This window comes from Zootermopsis nevadensis, unplaced genomic scaffold (genome assembly GCF_977971745.1).
Source record: "Zootermopsis nevadensis isolate Lab colony 2312 unplaced genomic scaffold, Znev_1.0 Znev_ptg000015l, whole genome shotgun sequence".
Taxonomy (NCBI): Eukaryota; Metazoa; Arthropoda; class Insecta; order Blattodea; family Termopsidae; genus Zootermopsis; species Zootermopsis nevadensis.
Window position 1 is genome coordinate 8403106 of NW_028259147.1, and position 12380 is coordinate 8415485.

Below are 12380 nucleotides of genomic sequence, written 5' to 3' on the forward strand. Positions count from 1 at the left end.
CGCGGGAGGGAAACAAGAAGGATAAGGTAACGAAGAGGAAGGGGACATGAGAGTGAGACAATAGACTGGAAAGCCCTATCTCGTATGTGAGATTTTTGAAAAGTGCTTTATGTAATCGAAACATAAGTGTATAATTCCTTTTATCACCAAGCTGTAGCAGTTTTATCGGGGTTGTTTATCTAAATAAAATAATTAATATTTGTTATACCTTATCTCTCTGGCAGCAAAGATGACGCACGTAATGTCAACAGCTGCGACGTGCTTCCATGTCAGATAGACTATCTTGCGATACCTGAACAATAAAAAGTAGGATGCTTACTGCCGAAGGCTGCACTGCGCACCTAGCCTTTCTCTACTGAGTACGTTGCACGTTATTTGTGTGCAAAGTGAATAGACTTCAGTGTTAGATGCACCAAATTATGAGTTCTGTTACTATAATTTATTATATTATATAACAATAATGATGCACTATTACAAGTGGGTTTCGCATGTAAATAACACAGTTGCTTCTAGCCTCGTTGAACAGGTAACTACGCTTTGGAGCCAACAAATTGCGATAGAATTGTATCCTGCAACAAGCCTAATGTTATATACAAAGAAAGGGGAACTATCTGCTCATGGTATTACCATGATTAGATATAAAAGCTGTTAAAAGGAAAACGAAACTAATCTAGAAAAGCAAGGACTTCAGGATAGAAGTTCGTCGCATTTGGAATATTTGTGTGCAAGTGATGCTAGAAATTATTAGAGGAAATGGAGTCATATCAAAAACCAGTTTCAGAATATCTCGATAATGTTTACAATATGAATTTTGTATTTGAAGTGCAGAAGATGCTATTTTATGGACGAAATTCTATTAGGGAAACGATGGTGAAATACATATTGTAAAATTTCCAACTAATTCAAATGAAAGTGTCTTTCCGTAAACCCAAGGGACAGGGTTTTGCTCTTGCTTTGTGTAGTCATGCCGCTAGTCGTCGTTATTAATAGACAATAAAAATGTTAATACGAAAAATATGGCGAGTGCAGACTGTGTGTAAACAGAATGGTTAAATGTTTGAAGACCATTCCTTGTTCCTGGTGCATTCAAAGTGTAAGTCTGAAGTGTTACTACGATTCGACCATTTCAGTGCCAGCCTTCAAAGACCCAACTTATGTAAAGTGAATTCGTATGTTCTTAAATTTCGATTTGAATTGATTATCTGTATTTGGCGAGTAAGAAGCCGGTATGTGGCGAGTATAAAATTCCCGCATGTACCACCAGGGAGCAGTTTAGTAAGGCGGTACGAAATGTCGGACATGTTGAAGAATAGATACCATTGTGTCTTGCGCTTTATGCATTCGGTTTACAGCAATTATACACGATATTCTTATCATAAGAATCGTTCGTGGTCTAAATTGAGTTAGGGAGTTAGTTTTGTTACATGTTGTGAAAAACCTTGCAATAAAACTTACTAAAATAAGAGTCCGTAGAAATCGGGACGTTGTTCCATCGATGGCAATATTCCATCGAACATCGAAATACTTGCAATAAAAGTGGTATTACTTCCTGGTAATACGTATTTATGGTCGAGATCACAAGCTGGAAATTCAGGCTATGCACACCACACTTTTACTGAACACTACGAAATTACTGATTATTACTTTGCTTCACAGCGCTTCTTTAACTGCTCTAAGACTGCCTGGAACTGGATAAAATATAATCTTGGTGTCCCCGCGTTTTTAATATCTTCTTTGTAAATAAAGGCCTTATGGTTTGATACCAGTGCAAAAAGCATTAGAAATTCTGTAAATAAATATAATAATTTTCATACAGTAAATTTGAATGTAACTTCTATTTGGCTTTGATTTTCTCGAAACCATAGAATATTTCGTTAATCAGTTCCAGAATTTAGTTTTTACTTTTAAATTTATGCTAACAATTTAATGTGATTTTGCTGCATTGCAGAACGCAATTGGCTCAACAACGTAGACTAAGAAGTCTGCAGATATTCTTGAGATATTCGGAAATAGTTTGGGAAAGTTTAAGCATCGGTACGTGGTACCGATTCTTGCGGGGAGGACCGAAAAAATCGAAGTATCTTGGGCGACCGCCCACTTTACCGACTGGATTAAGCGACTATGGTTATAGTGTCAAATTACAGGTTTACTGCTAATGATGAACTGGAAAGGATGTGGACGAATGCGATTGTGGCATATTTTAAAGTATGTCTGCTGTCCCTTCGAACTGGCCGAAGAAAAGAGCGAAAAATCTCAAACAGGATAGCCAGTCAACGAACCTAGATTCGAATCCTGAACATGCAGAATATGAGTTATGAGTACTAACTGCTTCACCGACATGTAAGGAGAAGCATTCCAATGGTCTGGATAACATAAAATCTGCAAAAGTGGTGTGAGGGCGCTCTTGGAAAGTAGCAATGTGAAAGACCGATAAGCAGATGGGAGGATAATATTAAAATGGACTTTAGCTACATATGTTGTGATAATGTTACACTCTGTACATTTCACATTTTGCGAAATTGATCTTAAAATGTTTGTAATTATTACTCTAACCGTCAAGGTGAGCTGCGTTGAGAGCTTGGGATGGCGGGATCTGACGTCCCGTGTGGGAACTGTCATTCGATCTTGCGGTCGTCTTTGTGAAATAAATGTTGTGCTCAAAGAGAAAATTATTTGTTAGGTCAGATTAACATTCTTATATTTAGTCGTGTCATTACCACCTCTCTTTTGTCTCTTATCTTTGGTATATGACATCTGAAATGTGTCATTTTATCTCGCATCATCTTATGGATATTATCCCATACTTCTGTCAGTTTTAATTACCTACGTTATGCTATCTCTTCGAAACATGATAATGATGTCAATAATAAAATAGTGAACTGTAGAACAATAAATCAACTAAAATACAAAGATCGAAGAGTCCGAAATGTCACTTCGTGTGTTCTCGCCTTTGCATCGTTCAGACAATTTGAAATTAACCCTATAGAAACTAGTGGTAACTAATGGACCACCTGATTGAACATTCGATAGCCCTGCATTTAGCTAACAGAATGTTTATGTGTTCGATATGATTATCAGAAAAAATTGCGATCGTTTCCAAAAACTCTTATTAACCAATTGATATTTGTAATGAAGAGGTCGTGTGTTTATTTTCAGTAGGAACTGAATTTTTATATATTACCTAGATGAGCTCCAGATTCAAGGGGTTGAGACAAAATGTGAGTATAGGATTTAAGTGGCTGAAATATAGTATGGCATGGATGATACATGTAGCACGCATGGAGGACTGATAAATGCATACACTTTTTTGGTGAGAATGGCTTTAGGTAATAAACAACTTGCGGGAATTAAGCGTGCGTGATAGGATAATATTAAAACTTTTATTAGGAAAATAGGACATAAGAGGTGTAGGCTGGAATCAACTATCTCAGGATAGGATCTAATGGCAGGTTTTTCCGCGAAAACGGTAACGAAACTTCGGGTTTTGTACAAGTGGGGAATTTGTTGTCTAGCTGAGAAACTACCAACTTCTCAAGAAAATATCTACTCAGTGGAGTTATGATAAATAAAATTTAAGAGATTAGATTAGATACAATATGAATAAATGACTATGTATAGCCTAATTACGAAAGTTTTATCAGAGATGGAATCGATAGAATATAATTATCGGAACCAACGTTTCGATGGGATATGACCCAATTAATTGTCAAACAGACAGGCTCTGTGAAAATAAAAATGTTAGCGGCATCATGCGCTGTAGGTGCTGAATGCCTAGACTTCGCAGGTATTAAAATCACTACAAGTTGATTTTGTAATGGTGAATCGATGTTTTCTTTGAAGTAAGGACTGAATTCTTAAATATTATTTATGTGAGATTCGGCTTTAATTTATTAAAATAGGTCACGAATACTTCCATATTTCTTGCATTTCAGTCATAACAACCTTACCATTCGATACTACATAACTAATTCAATCTACAAATAAAAAAGTATTCAATAATCCATAGATCTATATCTTAATATTTATGGGGAAAATTATGTGCCCTTTTATAATGTAATCCAACAAGATGGCATTTGCACGAATTATCCTGATCCGAAGATTGTAACTGACGAATCATTGTAACTCAACCAATTAAGTATACATAGAGACACATTAGAGAGACATCTACTTGTTAATGCTGTTTAAGAAAATAATTTCTGTTTACTGTTTACAAGACTCATAAATACAAAATACAGAGTTATTGATTTTTAAACAGGTGGTAATATAGTTCCCACTGGGCTGTCAGAGTTTGTTCGGAAGGACGGGGTAAAACTACGAAGAGCCTAAATAACGTTTGCCAGTCTTCGTCCCGTGAGATCTGAACTCGACATCTTCCGAATTTGAAACATCGATTGCAGTTTTCGTTTTTCTGTAACAGCGAGTGGTTGCCTGTCAAAGTGTAACTCCGGGGATACCGGATAGATAGATATATAGCATTATGAGTACTGATGCAATAGTGTTTGCATCAGTACTCCGAAGCACCGATCTTGTACAAAATTCTGAATCAGTGCCAGTTCGAAATGAACATAATTTTAAATTTTGTTCTGCTTGGACCAATATAATATTTCGTATCTTTGAACTCTCCATAGCAGTGTTCTTGCTGTAAAAGGAAAATTCGTTGTGGTATATTGCAGTAAATGACCAACAACGACAAGAACGACAGCGCAAATTATGTGCCGGGCAGAGCCAGAACTAATTACGAAGCATACGATATTGGCTAATCGCTCCTAGCGTAGCCGGATATGCCCGTCATTATTGCAGAATATGATAAGTGAACAATTACCCTCTCGTGTCCTTCGGCACGAGTCTGTAACTACCTTGCAGTCGTCTTTATCGGAAAGCCGGCGAGCTGAAAACATCCACAGCAGTGAAAAGCGTAAAAGTGTTTTGTGTTATCTCGAAGGACGCCCCATAATACTAGCCTCAGCCAATTCCATGGACACACAAATACTTAAAAGTGCATTGCAGCTAGACGAATTAATTTATAATCGTTACAAAAGAACACTTTTGACCGCTGTCTAACTGGAAAGGTGTTCTGTTGGAGTCCCGGGTCTAAAACACCAGGAGGAATCCGGAAATGAAGTGAGAGTGTTGTGAGCTGCTGTTAACAAAAAGAAGGACATTCATGTATTTGCTTTTCAGAATGGAAGTATCAACCAAGAATATTAGGTTTGATTCTTACGGCGGTGAAGAAGTTTGTGATGGTCCTCAGGGTCGTAACGTCCAGTAGACTCGTTGGCAGATACCGACGTTTCGAAGGAATTATTGCCTCTATCTTTAGGTCTGTAGACTGCAATATTGTTATCAACAGTTATTGTAAATGCCCATTTGTTTTGTTTGTGAATAATCGTTATATTTTGCCGTGTGTGACGAGCATTTGTTTACTACAAGTCAAAGAATAGCAACTTGATGTTTCTTATGTCATTAAGATGAATTTCAATCGCTCTTCCGTCTGTCCATCCCCCAAGTAACACGGGAGTGGAGCCGTGTTTTCAGGCGTTCAAGATCACACTGCTTCTTGAGGAGGGGAGGGACTGACGAGATGATGGGATGCTTAACTTACTAACAAGGTATTTAACCAACACACTGACTAAGTAACAACGTGACTAACTACTCAATCAATCTATGGTCGAAGGCTCAACAATGCTGGTACTGTAGTTGCCAATGGACACGACAGTGAGCCAGTTCAGTCCACTTTTCATAAACAGTATATGCTCAGAAAGTACCCTAAATTTTGAAGGTAAATTAGTCAGTCGGTTCTATTAATTCGCTTTTAGCCGTACTTTAGTCAGTATGTTAAAAAAGGTTAATGAACTTGAGGGGATAATTCCTGAGCTCTTGTTGGTGTTAATCTGCTACTACTGATAATACCTGGTGCATTGACTCAGAAGGCAGATACGAGCCGAAAGAAGGCGCATAGTCGGTTAAATACTTGCTTGAACGTTTTTCTGTTCCAGACAGATTACCTGTTAACACAAAAACTTCCAAATATACAATATTTTGCAGCATATTCCCCGTGAATTTAAAGTTATTGTCACAGGTTAAACATTTTTCAAACTACACTACATTCGCCGAACATTACACATTTCTGATATTCTTTTATTCCTTTTGTCTTTGTTTATTTTCCATCTAACATTCTTTTCTTCTTTTCTCGTTTGTTTGATTCATTCCTCCCTCTTTTTCTTCTGTTCGATTTTCTGTCAGTCCAAATAAGAGCACCGAATTTTATGACTTTTGGCATGATATTGAATTAGTTTCCTTCACTTTTAGACCAATTTCCTTAATTGCCTAAACAGGCAAATGTCTTTTGAGCCCTTTGATAGATTTCGATGAAGTACAGTGGTATAACAATTGGTATCTTTCACTCCTAATGTTGTACGGTTCGCTTTAATTATTAGCTTAATTCGTGCCCAGACATTTGGCAGGACTAAAACAAAATTTCTAATTTTATCACGCAGAGACATTGAAGTCATACCCCTTAAGGGAGTGTGATGCGTTATCGTAGGTTTCGAGTGTTCCAGTACAGTCTGTCGTGGGCATTTAGTCACATTTTCGGCAAGATTGGGTCTTCAAGGAAATTTAAAATCTATGTGCTGCACATTTGTGTACTCCCTACCAGATTCAACTGCTGCTGAAACGTACTATGATGAAATTCAAAAAGAACTTCTGTTTGTGCCGCCGTCCGCCTGTGGCAAGGAGGTGATACTACACGCGGCACTAAGCTGACGGGGAAATTGCCGCACGACGTCGGCGCACTGAGTTTCCTTTTGTCGTACACAGAAGAATCAGGCGCTTCACGCCCGAAAATAGTTTGGACCATTGAAAGCAATTCACGCCCTCTCTATTTTATCTCCTAGAAAAGAACCCGGTCCCCGTTGGACGGGAGACTAAGTGAACCCTAGAGCCAGTATGGTCGTTACAGCGAAAGAAATGTCGTGTATAGCTGGGAATCGAATCCCAGTCATGCAGCCCATAGACTAATCGCTTTTGTCAGTATATTGATCAGAGACTGCTGCTATATTAATTCGAATGGAAAATTAATTCTATGGACAGATATTTAAATGGCGTGTGACTTCATTTTACTCTGACTCTTCGTCCGAAAATATGATTTTACGTAGTTCAGATTTATTATTACGGAGAATAAAGTCAGTTTGTGATTTCTCTTCGACAGACCTGGGGAACAACAATAACTGAAACATTAGGTACTAAAATATTTTTTCTTATGGCATAGATTGAAGCTGGTAAAATATGTTTACATCGTCTTATAAATAAAATCTTCGCGGACAATAATCTTGAAACCTTGCATACCGTGCAGTGTATTGATATATAAAATCACGCATTCTAAACAAAACTGTTTACACTTGAAAATACACTTAGTGTATTTTCAAGTGTAAACAGTAAAATCTTAGGAGGGAAAGTTAATTGAAAAGACCTTGTGTCTTTTACAGAAAAGACAACTTTAATCATGTGTTGGCCGAAACATTCTCTTTCGAAATCACGGTATAGTTAAACTTAAAGTAATTAAACCCAGGCGATTGTGCGTGAATGTGATGTAAACTATTGAAACTGAATGTAATTGAAATCCAACTGCTGATATTAAAATAATGTAAACTCAGGATCTTTCCTTTGAATCTAATGCGAATTATAGCTGCCGCATTTGATTGTAATTAAATTCCAGGTGTGTACGGTGTGTCATATAAACTGTCTCTTGTAGAGCTTTGCACGGGCCTGGTAGTACAGATAATGTTCGGATCCGGTCTGGGTCTGGTTCAAATGATAGCAATCAAACGTTATATACAACAATTCGGGCTATCTGTAGCCTTCCTTTTTAGCAAAGGGAATGTTCTTGCGTTCATCTTATGTTCGTGACGCTGTCTGACTCCGGAAATAAATCCCACAGACTTGATTTTCTCGGGGATTTTTGTAACTGCCCCGTCCCGGAAACTGTTCGGTACAACACCTAACAAACTTGGCATCTGATATCTTTGTAACGTAGTTAAATAATTCATTGGCAGATTACTGGCATTTATGCATTGAAAGAAAGGTTTATTAATAGTAATGATAGTAAGGGCAGACTGTAAATAGATAGGGTTTTGTTCGGGCTAGAATGAAAGGAAGTCTGGCTATGGTGAAGAACGGAAAACATCTGAAGACGAACTACGAGCTCGGGACAACTTCTTGGGTCGGGCCGGGTGAAAAGCTATCTGCCCGTGCGTATAACTAGTGTCTTGTATGCGTATAAAGATGAGACGCGTGGTCATTGACTTCCGTATTCATATAATCACGAGTAATGGCAACTGCACACGTTGTACTCTTTGTCCTCGTGCTGCGCGTTATCGTACGTCACTGCCTGCTGACAGCGTGGGAGCAAACACTTGTTTTGGTATCGAATCCTTTTGTTCTGCCTCGCCAGAGATCCTAGTGATAGGAAAAGGAACTATATGCGCAAGATACGTGTAATGTGGGAAATGCAGGGGATTCCAGGCAGATGCAGGGGCCGCTCGTCTCTGAACGTGTAGTGCTTTCCCATCAGTTACCATTCAACTTTTAAAAACGAAGTATATGCTCAGTGCTTGATTGAGTAAACAGAAGTCGTCCGTACTGAAATGCAAGTTGAAGTAGATTACCGTGTAAAGTTCCTCTCTGTGTAATTTTCTTATATTACAATATTTTTCTAGGCAGTAGATATCTTTGTCTTCCAGTCACATTAAACAATCGCTGATCGCGTAAAGAGACGCCAGACTCATGTGATTTTCAACGTCCCTAGAGGAAGTTTCTGAGATTCTACTTTATGACGAACGCGACCACTTCCTTCCACATCGTTTGTAATGGGCAATTCACCATCTTTCTACAATTCAACACTTTCCGAATTAAACATGTCACAGAGAGACTAAATAGAAGAAGAAACTCGGAAACTACATAAGAGGCCAGAAGGGTCTAATAAGGGCTCATCACCGATACAGCTTGATGATGGCATGAGAACAATCATTTTAAAACTTTAGGGTCTTCAGGATCATAGAAGCCGTGAAGGAGTTTTCAGCAGGTGAGATTTCGGGTTCTCTCGGCTATGCATATGAAGATGGCTGTCAGTAAGCACTTCTGAAATGTCGATCAGTACTACACTACACGGCGTAACATCTCTGAAGACAGCCATCTTTGAGACATCGGCGGGTTACTCAGAAACGTCGGTATACATATTACCATGAATGCATCTTGGATATGGAATACCACGGAGATCTGAAGTCACAGTCACTGTGAAATTTTTAATAATTTCGACTTGATGTTACGCGTGGTTTCTTAACCTGAGAGAAGGTTATACTTGGCAGTTGGCATCATCACCTGCAAAGAGGTTTGTATCAAATTAGTAATGAGCTGAAGGCATCGTATATTTCTTCGGCTGAGATACTGTTTAGTAAGTAAAACTTTTAATTGGACTGTTGATTTCGTTCTTGTTCATTGCGCCACGACCTGTAAAAATAATCACGTCGTATCTGAATAGTAGACCAGACGCTGAAAGTCGTGACCTGAGCCATCAGTTTACCTTATAGGTCTATGTAAACTTCAGTGGTTATGATTTCGAAGAAATAGATTTCCTTCCTTGGAACCGTGTAAGGGAGTACTGACATATGATTCGAGACCATTCCATGTTTTCGACGTATACGATGCATGTGGATATAAAGAAACGGTTGAGTTAAGTGTAAGTAATGCAGAGCGTTGGTTCTTAGTTCCATCTGAAAGTAAGTAAAGGAGCATAAGGTAATAGACAGGCCGATGCTAAAGAATTATAGGCTATGTTGATTTTGCATTTACTGTGAACCGATGAGCATATAAATTAATTTTCATTTCCTGGCGAAGTTTCTATTAATAAATAAATAAATAGACTTACCCGGTGCTATGCAATATCCGTTGGTTCATACTTCGTAGAATACAGATTGTTAAGAAATAAATATCCGGCTTGTTATTGATCATTTAATTTCGAAGGTAAACTCCTACATGTGAATTGCTGCAGTTATAAGTTACATCTTTTCGCCAAGCTCCTTTTCCATAATTGGATCAACCGGATATTGGAAAAGCTGTATTCCTACTACGCGTCTTTTATTCTGCTCTCTTCCGTCTGTCTCCATGGAAACCTTCAGGAAGTCGTTTTATTGGAATGATGGGATATTTAATATCCTCTTCAGGTTACAAGCTGTAATGTACAGTAGGCCACGTTCATATGTATGATACCGTGCACAGCATGAAACTTAAGTAAAAAGGCTCGAATTAATAGCTGGAACAGCTCAGTCAGAAACGTCACTACCTGCAGGCTGGACTTCCGGGGTTCATTCCCCTTTGTTGACAGTAATTTTCTTCTGCTCTAGTGTCCTAACCTCTTGTCAGTTGATTACTGAGACCTCGTCGCAGGGGTTCAAAGCGACTGTAGAGTGTAGCTAACCATTCTCTTCATCTAGGTTCAGGATGCAGGAAATTTACCTACATGCCCCTACACATGTTCTCGGCATGGCCGACAGTTTTCCTCTGCGTCGGTGTGCTTTATTTTAGTGACTCAAAATTTGGTTCCGCAGAACAGCCTCATCACCATCGTCGTCGTAGTCGTCTTCGTAGATGAGTCTGGTTACGTCGATTTTTCCCAGAGGGATGTGTTCAGAATTTGTTTTGCCATATTTCATAGTCACGGTCTGCGCAAGGGTATTTGGCGCCCTGGGCGAGCCTTCAACGTTGCGTCTCCCCCTCCAATGAATTTTATGCATTGGCATAAACAATTCTGCATTCATAAATTCAGACTTTGCGTGATAAAGTAGAATAAGATACAGATTGCACATTGCCGTTGTTCTACGAGGTGCGATCGGAAAGTTTACAGACTGTGTCAATAGAGGGCGAACCGGATGTAGTACGAGCTTCTGCCGCTAGGGGGTGCGGCCTACATTCATAGTGAATCAGTGTGCCAGCCGGCATCATCGAATTAGCATTTGTTTCTTAGTTACGGGCGTTTTGGTAGTGCATTACACCGACCCTCCTGCGATTTCGGAATGGAGTGTGCATCAAATTTTGCCAAAGACTCGCCAAAACGGCTACGGAAACCTATGAAATGCTAAAGCAAGCATTTGGGGAGTCCGCAATGGGTCGTGCACAAACTTTTGTGTGGCATTCACGTTTTAAAAATGGCCGAACCTCTGTCGATGATGACGAGCGTTCTGGACGACCATCTTCGAGCACAACGCCCGAAAATGTTACGAAGATTCGGCAGGCCATTCACGAAGATCGACGTCGTACCATCAACGACTTGTGCGACATTGTTGGGATAGGCTATGGGACCTGTCAGCTGATTCTAAAGGAAGAACTCCACATGCGACGCATCATGACAACGCGCCAGCGCACACCGCCCTCAAAGTTCGGCAGTTTTTGGCCTCAAACACCATGGCCGTCATCCCGTACCCTCCTTATTCGCCGGATTTAGCTCCGTGTGACTTCTTCCTCTTCCCAAAGATGAAAATTCAGCTAAAGGGAAGGATATTTGAGACGATAGAAGAGATTCAGGCAGAATCGCAGATGGTGCTTGACAGGCTGACAAAGAAAGATTTCCAGGGATGCTTCCAGGCTTGGCAGCGGCGCTGGGATCGTTGTGTTCACTCCCAGGGGAACTACTTCGAGGGTGATGGATGAATTTAATACCTGAGATAAGTGTACGGGTTTTTATAGGCGCAGTCTTGAAACTTTCCGATCGCACCTCGTACACTTTAGATGAAATATATACTTATGTACCACCAAGATCTGCACCGGCGGCGGCTCCAGGCAGGCTCGCGCCCTGTATAAATAAGTTATACATTAACATTTTAAGGAAAACAAGTTAAAAATGACTGAACAGAAGCGAAACCGAACTGCTAACTGAATTGTCGTGCAACTGACGATGACTACTTCACACACACATCAATCCTTTGTATAAAACACGGCATATTGCAAAACCGCGGATATGAACACATGTTTTCTCTTTCTGTTTTCAGGCGTTTATTATAATGTATTTTACGCCGTTTCTGTCTTTTTCTAGTAATCAAGTTCTTGCCGCCTTAGGCTACCGCCTTGCTTGCCAAGTGGTTAAACTGGCCGTGTTCGTAGCAAAGAGTATATTTCTTTTCCTCGTCTTACGGAGTGTAGTGGTGCACTGGTTTATTTTGCGTTCAGGATAATCCGCCTTCGAATCTTAGCCCGTAGACCGGCTGTACTAACTCAGGATTTTCATGGTTTCTGTTGGGGCATTGTTGACTGCGCTGAACTTGTGCATTAATTTTGTCGGTCGGTTGCAGTCAGTAAAGTCAGTCTGTGTCTTAACCCTTTGTAGTCCC

The 12380-nt window shown here is 39.6% G+C and overlaps 1 protein-coding gene across 5 annotated transcripts in view; it reads left to right on the top strand.

The window, feature by feature from the left end:
- LOC110833293 (uncharacterized) overlaps positions 1-12380 on the top strand; it is a 77560-nt gene that overhangs the window by 11388 nt on the left and 53792 nt on the right. The gene's annotated exons all lie outside the window — the stretch shown is intronic.